Source organism: Lynx canadensis, chromosome F1, assembly GCF_007474595.2.
Source record: "Lynx canadensis isolate LIC74 chromosome F1, mLynCan4.pri.v2, whole genome shotgun sequence".
In the NCBI taxonomy this organism is placed as follows: domain Eukaryota; kingdom Metazoa; phylum Chordata; class Mammalia; order Carnivora; family Felidae; genus Lynx; species Lynx canadensis.
This window is the reverse complement of record NC_044319.2, coordinates 23,933,431-23,945,462: the sequence shown is the minus strand read 5'-3', so window position 1 is coordinate 23,945,462 and position 12,032 is coordinate 23,933,431. Positions and strand designations below refer to the sequence as shown.

Sequence of the window (12,032 nt, the reverse complement as noted above, 5' to 3'; positions counted from 1 at the left end):
TCTTTGCTTGTGAAGGGAAGAGTAAACTACAACTGAATATGGATTTCCTGCAATGTTACAAAGATAGACATACAACTGTCTTTGTAACACCACAATCCATCGAATCATCTGATATGGTAAACAGAATATCTAACTAACTACTGGCTTAAACAGGGAGCTGTTTCTAGGCATAATTAATACAGTAACAAGGTTGTCAGGATTCCAGATTGACTTATCTGTCATTCTTTGTCTTCATACTACAAATCCAAAGAAAGACAGGGAGAAAGCTCATCTCATTAGAGTTCTCTCTTTTCAAAAAAAATAAAATGGAGGGAAATCTTTTCCAGAATATATACCCCACCTCTAGCAAGTTTCCCTTTAATACTATGGGTCAGGATAGGGTCACTGCCTATGCTGCCTGTAATGCAACTGGGAGAGTCACTGGTCTCTTTACTGGAAGTGGACTTTGTGTGTAAAGAAGGAGGGGAAAGGCTCTTGGATAGCCAACCACTGTCACAGACAAATTCATATGTTGAAACCCTACCCTTCAATGTGATGGTGTTAGGAGATGAGGCCTTTTGGAGGCAATGAGAATGAGATAGGATCCCTTGAAAAGGATGGAACCCTTGAAAATCATGAGAGAGCTTGCTTCCTGTCTCTGCTTTTTCCACCATGAGGAGAAATCTGCAACCCAGAGCAGGACCTGACCATGCTTGCACCCTGGTCTCAGACTCCCAGCCTCCGGAACAGTGAAAAAATACATTTCTGTTGTTTATAAGCCATCCAGTCTATGGTATGCTGTTAGAGCAATTCCAACAGACTAAGACAACCACAGCCATTCAATACTCACCTAAAGTGCAACAGCCCAGGGATGGATTATATTTAATCATTTCACGCTTGCTGTCACATGAGCCACACAAACAGTTACTATGGAGTCATAAAAGAAGAGACCTCAAAAGTTGGGAAGTCCTGAGTCTCTGGCAAGCTTTTATTTTTTACAAAACTCCCTTACCTGGTTGTGGCTTAATATCTACTGAAACCCCGAGGATATCACACACACACATGCACACATGCAAGCACGCATATCTGACACCTTTATGTAGACTTGGTCACAGCTATGCACATTACTGAATCATTTCTAAAATCAGAACAGGAGCTTACCAGAAAATAATCTAACAAGTCTAGGAATTGTAACAAAATCTTGGGTACAGCAAGGGCTAGATGCAGCTTAGCCTCTGAGTATTGCTGATTAAGTTACTAAAAAAGAATTTAGCAACTAGGATTTTCTAATGATGAAATTTTTTTCTTGTGTAATTGACAGTAGCAAGTTTAACAGAAGAAACGCTGAGGAATGGTGATTAGAGATGCATCCCAACCTAATTTTTTCTTCCCCAATCTATAATAAAAGGCATGGAGCTCAAACCCCTGGGGAAAGCAAGAAAGCCAGGTCTGTATACTTTTGGTAAAGACAAGTTCCCTTCTTAGGATGATGTGTCTGCAGAATCATCTGGAGAAGCAGATGTGAGGGAGGTTAATCCGCTTACTTAAAATATCCTGAAATAGCAGGAAAAGCTATTTGAATCTCAGAAAGTCTGTGAGGTAGTTGAATGGGTTAATCAATATTTCATTTGATGAACTGGCTTGCTGAGGGGCTTTAGGGGACGCCTTTTCCCTTCCTCTGAAGAAATAACAAAGCGGTTGGGTGAATCAAGGGTCACACCCAGGGCACCTGGAAGGGAACCTCTGTGGAACTCTCTTGGGTTTGATTGTGGAGTTTTGTTTGTTTGTATGCTTGCTTTTTAATGTTTATTCATTTTTAAGAAAGAGAGAAAGAGAGAGCAGGGGAGGGGCAGAGAGAGACACACAGAATCTAAAGCAGGCTCCAGGCTCTGAGCGGTCAGCACAGAGCCTGGGGTGGAGCTCAAACTCACAAACCTCAAGATCATGACCTGAGCCAAAGTCCGACGCTTAATCGACTGAGTCACCCAGGTGCCCCAATGTTTTTTTTTTTTAAGTTTATTTATTCATTTTGAGAGAGACGGAGACAGCATGAGTAGGGGAGAGGCGGAGAGAGAGAATCCTAAGCAGGCTCCGTGCTGCCAGCTGTGGAGCCAGATGCAGGGCTTGAGCTCACGAACGGTGAGATCATGATCTGAGCCCAAACCAAGAGTCATTCACTTAACCGACTGAGCCACCCAGGCACCCCCTTGATTATGTTTTTAAGGGTTTGGAAAAATTAAGAAATGTTAGGCCTGTTTCTGATTAGTTTCTGAAACACTCACCTAGTGGTGTAACAATGTTTATTGAAGAAATTGTATATTGTGTGTACAGCAGTTTTGACAGGAGTCCTGACCCTGCGGGTGAGGAGGAGCCCGTAAGTAGCACAACGCGATCTCCAATTGGAAGAAAGAACATGCGGGGGCTCCTGGGTGGCTCAGTCGGTTGGGCGTCCGACTTCTGCTCAGGTCACGACCTTATGGTTTTTGAGTTCGAGTCCCACGTCAGGCTCTGTGCTGACAGCTCGGAGCCCGGAGCCTGCTTCAGATTCTGTGTCTCCCCCCTCTCTTTGCCCCTCCCCTGCTCTGTCTCTCTCTCTCAAGAATAAATAAGCATTAAGAAAATTAAAAAATAGTAATTAAAAAGAAGAAAGGACATGCTGGGACACATGCCTTTAGAAAGGAAGCATTTGATCCTTGAGGAGACAAGGGGTCAGAAAATTCTTTTAAAAATCTAGCCTATGGGAAAAAAAAGGGCAAAGAGACATTTAGAGTAGGTTGAAAATAAGAATGTTAAGAAAATTAACATCTTCTCTTTGATAAGAGTAAGTAGACAGTTATGGTCTTTTTATTCCATTTAGAAGTTCTAGAACCAGTGCAGTCTCACTGGGGAACTGCAGACAGGCCGGGCACTTTCACAATTTTCATACATGTATTCACTCACTCTTTCAGGCATCGTTCATTAATCATCCATCCCCAGTCATTTACGAGGGGCCTCCTCTATTTCAGGCAGCAGAGCCACCATGATGAACAAGAAGTTCTTCATCTGGAGGACTGCGGCTCGGCTGGAGGGAGGTGTATATAAACAGCTAGTAGGTTTAACACAGTAAGTGCTGCACTAGACCTAACAGCAGGTCACTGTGGGCGCACAGGAAGGAGAACCCCTGACTCCTCTTGGGTGGCTGGGAAAGGCTTCACAGAAAGGGACGTTAGAAGTGGGCCTGGGAGGACGAATGGGAATTGGTCAGGTGAAAAGAACGAGGAGGAAACCCCACTGAGGGAAGGGTCTGTGTGAAAGCCCTGGGGTGTGACTGGGCTCACTGACAAGAGGAGACAGCAGTAAGGGTAGGGGTGAGGCCCGCCTCCAGAAGATGCAGGAGAGGTGACCAGGGCGAGCTGAAACAGGAGCCCTGGTGTGGGGGAGGCCCTCCACCTCAGGGGCCGGAAAGTACCAGTGCACCCCACGGGGCCCAGGCCCTCCCACCACACACACACACACCCCCCCCACACACCACACACATCACACACACCACACACATACACACACACCCTCCACACACACACAGGAACTGTTGTTTCGGTTAGCCCCCTCCTGAGAATACAGTTGAGTCTCTCAGTTGTGCCCTCCAGAGCCCAGCATTCTGGGAACGCTCTAAGGTGCTTTGGTAGAGAGGACCCAACAATGGTTTTTAAGCATGGGAATGACACACACACTGGATCTCTAGGCTGGAAGTTCATTGAGTCAGGACTAGGTGTGACTTGTGAGCAACTCGGTCTCCTGTGAAGACTTGGCATGTAGAAGGTCCTTCCTAAGTATCTGCTACTTCGTTAAATGAACTCAATGAATCAGGCGGAGTGGAGAATGGACTAGCGAGGAAGGAGACTACGATCAGCCCAACTGAGAGGCTGAGACATAAGAATCCAGGTGAACTATCACAGTAGGGTTAGAGAGGACGGGCCAGTATTTAGACCAGCACTGTCCAATAGAACTTTCTACAGTGATGGAATTGCTGTTCGGCACTGTCCATAACAGCAGCCACTAACCACATGTGGCTCTTGAATACTTGAAGTGTGGCTAGTGAGAGTCAGGAACTGAACTTTTAATTTTAGTTAATTTAAATGTAAATAGCCACATGTGAACAGCCACACTGAACAGCACAAAACTAGAGTTTTCTGTGGCAGAATCAAAAGAACTTGTAACACATTGGATATATTCATTCATTAGTTCAATGAACAAAGATTTATTGATCATTTTCTGGGTTCTGGAGGAGAAAATGGGGGCCAATTTGTGACAACTGTATGTACCATGCTAAAGTGTTCAGAGTTTGTAATAACGAGGGGAGGAGAATGGACAGGCTATTTCAGCAGGATTGGTCAGGGAAACCATCTCTGCGTGACAAGTCGAGAGTTGGATGATGAGAAAGTTATGCAGCTTAAGAAAAACAAAAACAAAGACTCCAAATAAGAACTAGATCAATCATTGATGAAAGAGAGCAATAAAATTCAGCATGAAACACTCAGAGCAAGAAGGGACCTGCACCATCTGTAAGTCTAACTCGCTCTTCCTTTCTCTAGGAAGGCAACAGAAGCCCAGAGAGGTAAACTGACTTACCTAAGGCCACACAGCTACTTAATAACACATTTGAGAACAGACTCAGTCTCCTGACTTCCAACTCCACTACTTACTGGGTAAGTCTATCTTAGCATCTATCTTAGCATCTCAGCATTTTCCTGATTACTGCAAAGGGTTATTGCGAGAAATGAAAAATGTAACAGAGACAAGGTGTTAAAAATGGTAGCTATTTTCATTAGTGGAGTTGCTTTAATCTTACAGGGTCCTCTCAAGTAATTATGTTATTAATAATAACTATGTCATTCTTTTAGCAATACAAAAGCATAATGCAAAAAATTTAGTAATTTAATAATACAAAAAGCATTAAGAGAGGCAATGAGCATTCAACTCCTAATTTGTTTTAGTTGTTGTTTGGGGTGACTCTCAGCCTTGGTCCTGTGCAGCCAACAACAAGTACTACCTGCCATTTGCCTAGAGGCAGCACAAGAATTACGAAATTCTGGAATTCTCTGTAAGGGAAGAAATAACCAGCCTCGACACGGCCGCCCTTACAACCCACCTTGTTAAGTGGTGGCAAGTATCACAGTCCTCAGATGCTTCTGAAGACAGAAAAATGAGGCTTTGGTTTTCCCGACAGGCACAGCTGTCATCAAGTTCCTTGTGGAAAACTGCTGTAGACAGAGGCTGAACGGAAGTGAGGGCTTTAACAGGATGTGAACGTTGAAATGATGAAGTATGTGCTAAAAGCATATGGCACAGGGAAAGATTTTCTGCCTTCAGGATTAGGCACCACATCTGTGCCCTGTGAGCTTATAGTTTTGTAAATATTCAGACAAGGCAAACAGTACGATAAACAGGGTCATGCCTTTGCCAGAGTGACAGTCGGTGTGGAAATATACGTGGTGGCTCTCTCTGACTTCTCCGGGTCATTTGGTGTTCAACCCAGGAACTAGCCCACGCTCAATCCATTCTGTTGTGTGGCGTCCGAGCTTAGTGAGCCACCGGTGCAATTATGGGGCCACCCATATGGAGCCACCGGTGCAATTATCACTAATCAGTAGTTGGATACGCTGCCTGAGTAACATGAGCAACGAGGCACTGAACAACTGCAGGCTGTTGTGAAAGAGGGGCTGAGAGCCATGTCTGAGGCTCGCTGCCCATCGCCTCACCGCTCCAGCCCCACCTGGTGAAGCCAGGATCCTCTGCCCAGACCGTAGGGCCGTCACCTCCTCCCATCATTCCTGAGCAGCAGGGACCTATCAAGATAATGCCTCTGCACCTTCAGTGCTCCCAGTGTACCTCCCAGTAGACACAGTGACATAGTCAGAGCCATAGAGGCAGAGGGTCCAAACCCTTGGCCTGAATCTAGCAGGTCTGGATCCCAGACCTCTTTGTACCACACAGTTCAGCTTGGGGCATTTACTTAATTTCTCAGAACCTCTATGTTCTCAAATGTGGAACTGGAATAATGTCTACCTCATAGGCTTATGTGAATCAAAAAACTTATTATTGTATGGGAAAATGCTTTGAAAAATAGAAAGCACTACTCAAATGAGAGCAAGGTATTATTTAGTAGTCTACACCACATGGTATATTTTTGTGGAAAAAAATAAAGCCTCCTGAATATTACATTATATTCATATCACTTCATTCATCCATTCATCCACCTCTTCATTCATTCAGCACAGTTTTATGAGACAAGGAATCTAGGCCCAGTGCTGTGGTGTATACCAGGTAGGTATCAGATCATGAACAGCTCAGATTACTATTCCTCATGGAGCTTACAGTCTATTTAGGAGAGGGGGACACTGTAAACCAATAATTATGCAAATGCATTTAAAATTACAAAGCGCGCTAGGTGCTGTGAAGAAAAAGTGCATACGGCCATGAGCGAGGCTAATAGTGGAGGTACCTAAATATGAGACTCAGTTGAGTTGACTGACTTGAGACAAGGGACTTCAAGGCAGCAGAAAGAGTATGGGGGAAGCCCTTGAGAAAGCAGAGCATTTGGTAAATTCAAAGACCAAGAGGCCCATGTGGCTGGAACCCAGGAAAGAAGGATCGTGTCGCCAAATTCGTGCAGGCAGAGCAAGGGTAGCAGATGCCTCCTAGGATTCTGTTGTCAGAGAGCTGCGAAGTTTGAGCCCTAGTGGAGAAAGGACAGAGCAGTTACAAGACTGGGAAAATGAACTCACTAGAGAAATGTGGTAATATAGTTGTGTGATCCATTTAACTTGAGATAAGATAAACTCATAAAGATTCTAATCTCTTGGTTGGGAGATTTCTTTTATAGCAGTGTTCAGCACTTAGATGCAGTCACATAAATTAATTTTGACATTGTTAGTTGTGGCTTTCCACTCTGTACTATTCTACATAAACATTTCTACATGTTTGTAGTCCATAAACTTGTTATGAGTAATGGCTGTATAGTGTTCCATCACGCTTTCCATCGGGACATTTTGGGCCCTTCCACACACTGGTGTGGTTTTTAGTTCTGTATAGATCCCCCCCACCCTTAAAAATAGTGCTGCTGGGAATCTTTTTGTTTTCTTCTGAGTTATTTTCTTGGGTTACATTCCCTCATGGGTCACTTCTCTGCATGTCAGATGGCTGCTCTGATGCTCACGGTCTTGTTTTCTCATGCTTTATTTGTCTGGATGTGAGCAAATTCCCTGGGTACCAGCTGCCTTAGGGAGTTGCATGGGAGGGGCAGGGGCAGGCAGGAAGAGGGTCATCCTCATTAGAAAGACGGAGAGTACCAGCTCTTGCCTTAATGTGTTTTATCCTCTAGGATGGCACCTGTGTTGGGGGTTTGCTCTACACTCAGAACCTCCATGGCCGTTAGCCTGACGGCTAGTTCATTCACCTCTCTCACTTTGCAATCTCCCCCAAGGGACTGTTAAGTTCCTGGGGAACGCTGTATGTGGAATAAAATGCAAGGTATGGCAATGACTTGACTTGTTAGCAGGAAGTGATTGTGAGAAGAGACCTAAAATCTCTCTGAATGTAATTCACTCAAAGTGATAATTCTATCATCTAAGGCAGATGGTTCCCTGAGTATCAACCTTTTAATTTCTTTCTTTAATATTTCATTCAGAATTTCTAGATGTTGTTTAGAAATTGGTCAGGGACCAACTAAACCAATTCGAGCACATTATCAGGGAAATTCAGACAACAAACATCTTTTTCTTGCCTGATCATGGCTCACCCACTCATTTGATCCAGTGTATCTCTTAAGCATTTGCTTTTAACATTAGTCAAAAAGTTAACGGAACAAAACAGAGTAGCTGAACTCATTTGATTTGGGATAGAATATAGCACTCTGTCCTCTGGGGAAAAAGTTCTATTCCCTGAGTCAAACATAACACCACATAATAATGATTCAGTCTAGAGTTTTTGAAAACTGGAGAATAAGTCCCAAAAGGTTTCTCTGTTTTATTAAAAGAAAACAAAACAAAAAGACAAAAATGGAATATAATAACTATTTTGTCCTCTTACCCAAAAAGGGTGCATAGGAGAAGACAAAATCATAGCCTTTTTGATCAGAACCACCATCACTGACTGTCAGTGATACCTACTGTTAATAATAATGGCACAAAACAGCTATGGGGCATTCACTGTGTGTCAAGCACGGTGCTTTACATTTTGCCCTCATCTCACCTCCGCGAGGTAGATTTTCTCAAAGTCACACAGCTAAGGAATGATGGACTCAGGATTCAAAGTGTGACCCCAAAGCTAGTGCCCTTCACCTCCTCTCTGCCCTTGGGGCTACAGTGACTGGAGGCAGTGTGCGGTAACAAGACAAACCCATGCCAGGGGTTCCGGAGCATGGGTGTCACCTCCATGTTAGCCTCCAAATTCACCTGTTAGGTGAATTTAGGTAAGTCGCTCAAACCTCCTTGCGATTCCACTTTCAATGAAGCAGCGTGGACTCCTATTTTTTTGTAACTCCCAATGTGAGGTCATGCTAGGTGATGGCTGTGAAAGTTCTCTGATAACCAACCATAAAGTCCTATAGAAATAGAAGGACTTATTAATGTGTATTGTGATTGCTCTGGTGATGTGGCAAGATTCTCATATTTAAAATGTGAGGCACGCAATAGCCGCTGTGGGGTAAGGTGGCTCGGTGGGGTCAAATTTGAATGTCACATCCAGTGAGCTTGTGATTCAAAATTAATCATCTCATACCCTGACGTGCCCGGGAATCAGAGAATACCCAGCCAGGAGGCAGCTGGGGTCATGTATGTTGTGTATATGACTTGACTGATGTGATGACAGATGTATTCAAAGCATCACCAGGGTCTCTAAGCAGACCTCCTTCTTGGAAAACTGATGGGCATGGGAGGCTTCCTCCAGTGGCCGCAGGTTGGGAATGGATCGTACCAGATCTAGATCATGAGGTCGAGTTCTAGAACAAGACTGAGGGGTGGAGAAGGAATTGGACATTCTTCAGAGCGGTCTTGTTGGCATTGTTCCGACCCAGGCTCCATGCCTTGAGCAGTCAGCACATCTCAGGTCTTGGGTTTCTAGATGATGGAATATGTTCCGTCACTGATCAGGACATGGAGGCCAAGGCAGAAATTTCATCTGTACTTCTTGTAAACCCAGCAGACTAGTGGGTCTCAAACTTCAGGGAGACTAAAATCTCTTAGAAAATTTGTTCAAAGGCAGATTTCTGGGATCCATTCCTAGGGGGTCAGGATTTCCTTGGTCTTAGGTGGTAGCCAGGATTCTGCCTTCAAACAAACTCTTAAGTAACTTTGATGCAGATACATACAATTTCTATTTTTAGGGGAGAAATGTAGAGGAAGAGAAGAGAGCTAGTGTGCTAAAAGTTAAAAAGCATTTACTGACCACTTACTATCAACCAGGCAGTCTTCTATACATAAATTACCATAAGACATAAAGTGCTACATAAAGTAACTCCGTGAACCCTCACCACAGTCCCCTGAGATGTACAATATTTCCTCCACTTTACAAATAGGATGACAGAGGCACAGATTACTTGAAAAGACACTGGCACCCAGTTTCATGGTAGGATGTAAAAATGTTAATATCTCAGAAGAACTTTCCAGGAAAGGGATAGATTGCTCAAATCCCACCCAGAGGGAGAGCCATTACTCCTACTGCTTGATTCTAACGTTAAAAATTCATGCCAGGGGCGCCTGGGTGGATCAGTCGGTTAAGTGGCCAACTTCAGCTCAGGTCATGATCTCACCGGTTCGTGGATTCAAGCCCCACATCAGGCTCTGTGCAGACAGCTCAGAGCCTGGAGCCTGCTTCAGATTCTGGTCTCCCTCTCTCTGCCCCTCCCCCACTCACACTCTGTCTCTCTCAAAAATAAATCAACATTAAAAATTTTTTTTGAAAATTCATGCCAGGTAGGAATGGAGGTTGGGTGAAATTGCTTGCCCTAGAATCTGTTTCACCAGATGCAAACTTTGAGACTGGGGGCCATGAAGCTCCCATAGTTCCAGCTTTGTTCATAGGGCCCAGCCTCTCATGAAGAAGTTGCCTTTCTCCCAACGAACTTTTTCCTCGGCAGGCTCCTAATTGAAATGCTGCAGGCCTCATACTTGCCTATCAGGTTTATAGAAATAGGAGTTTTAAGCCTCTTCTAATTAAAAGTTTAACGCTACCCATCTATGGTCAGTTAGCTCATTTGGTGAGAGTCAATTTAGAGTAAGGGTGAACTCACTGGATTTGCTCTGTTATAATAGAATTCACTGGAATTTCTTTCATGTCTTTGCCTAAGAAAAACAAAGAGGCAGGGAACTCAAGGGACCCCCTTAACCGTCCCTAGTTACTAGGACAATTCAGCCAGCCCAGAGAGGAGGTAGTACTTGAATGGTTGGTTAGAAGTGCTCTCTTCTGATTTCATTATTCATATACTATGATTTTAATAACATTGACGTTGGCTGAAGGTTGTTTAAAAATTTGAAGCTCCCAAGTTCCAGACCCACATTTCTGTCTGACTGTTAAGTTCCATTTGGTGGCTCTGCCAGCATCCCATCCCCAAAACGTGTCCCAAACCAAATCCATCATGTTCCCCACCAAGTCCCTCTTCTCTGGATGACACTGTTTCTGTTCACGATCACACCATTCTCTCAGTCTAGACCCAGAACCACAGCCATCTTTGAATGTACCCTCCCTAGTGGGCTATGAGAGACAGTCACAGGTTCTCCCAGCTCTGCTTTTATTCTTCCAATACTGCCATCACTATCGGTACCACAGTCCAGATCCCTTTTCACCTCCTGGTGTCTGGACCACATTCTGGAACCTTCCTGACTAACGTCTTCTTCCTTTGTTCGTCCTATGGCTTTTTCATACAGTGGCGCTGGGATATTGAAACCATATTATTCTTTAGCTCAGAATCTCTCATGATTTTTATTGCCTACTAAAAAGCTTTGCACTCAGTTCCAGTGTGTGTGTGTGTGTGTGTGTGTGTGTGTGTGTGGGTATGTGGGTATGTGTGGGTGTGTGTGTAGGGGGCAGCGGAGTTCTTACTCACACCACCAGTTCTCTGACACCAGCTGGGTGTCCTCTACTTCAACTCGTTTCGGACACTGTCCATCCAGAGATAGCGTCAGATTCCACAGGTTGAGGACGCAGTCCCTCAAGACTGTCCCCCACTTCAGATGCCAGTTGCAAGTCCAGGTTGTCATCTAAACCTCTCACAGACTGGCTATACATCAGAGGTCCCCATGACTCCCAACTTGGTTTGATTAGTTTGCTGGAACAGCTTACAGAACTCACAAAACCAGTTTACTCACTAGTTCACCACTTTAACGACAAAGGATATTAAAGGATACCGATCAGGGGCGCCTGGGTGGCTCAGTTGGTTAAGCGTCTGACTTCCGCTCAGGTCATGATCTCATGTTCCTTGAGTCTGAGCCCCACATCAAGCTCTGTGCTGCAGCTTGGAGCCTGGAGCCTCCTTGGAATTCTCTCTTTGGCCCTCCCCCACTCATGTTCTGTCTCTGTCTCTCAGAAATGAATAAACGGTAAAAAAAAATTAAAAAGTTAAAAAAGGATACCAATCAACAGCCAGATGAAAAGATTCAAAGCGCAAGGTCCCAAACAAAGGAGCCTCTGTCCTTGGGGAGTTTGGGGCCAGCCACTGGCGCTTGGAAGTGTGCTGGTTCATCAACCTATCTCTGAACCCCATCCTTTCCATTTTTTATGAGACTTCATTATATAGGCCTGACTGATTAAATCATTGGCCATTGGCAGTTGAACTCAATCTCTGGCCCCTCTCCCCTCCCTGGAGGAGGTCAAAACGGGGCTGAAAGTTTCAGCCTTCTAATCTTGTGGTTGGCTCCTCTGGCAACCCCTTCTATCCTTTGGATACCTAGGGCTTTCCAAAAGTTACCTCATTAGCATAACAAAAGCACCATTATCACATCCATCACTAAGGAAATTCCAAGGGTTTCAGGAAATCTGTGCCAGAAACACGGAGGAAGACCAAATATATATATTTCCTA

At 44.4% G+C, this 12,032-nt stretch overlaps 1 long non-coding RNA gene across 1 annotated transcript in view; it reads left to right on the top strand.

Moving 5' to 3' along the window:
• Positions 1-1,253: 1,253 nt before the first annotated feature.
• The window catches only part of LOC115505134, a 65,279-nt gene continuing 54,500 nt past the window's right edge, over positions 1,254-12,032 (top strand). Inside the window, exons 1-3 of the long non-coding RNA XR_004343109.1 lie at positions 1,254-1,426; positions 2,985-3,081; positions 4,551-4,664. This is a non-coding gene — a long non-coding RNA (uncharacterized LOC115505134). The remainder of the gene's footprint in view (positions 1,427-2,984; positions 3,082-4,550; positions 4,665-12,032) is intronic.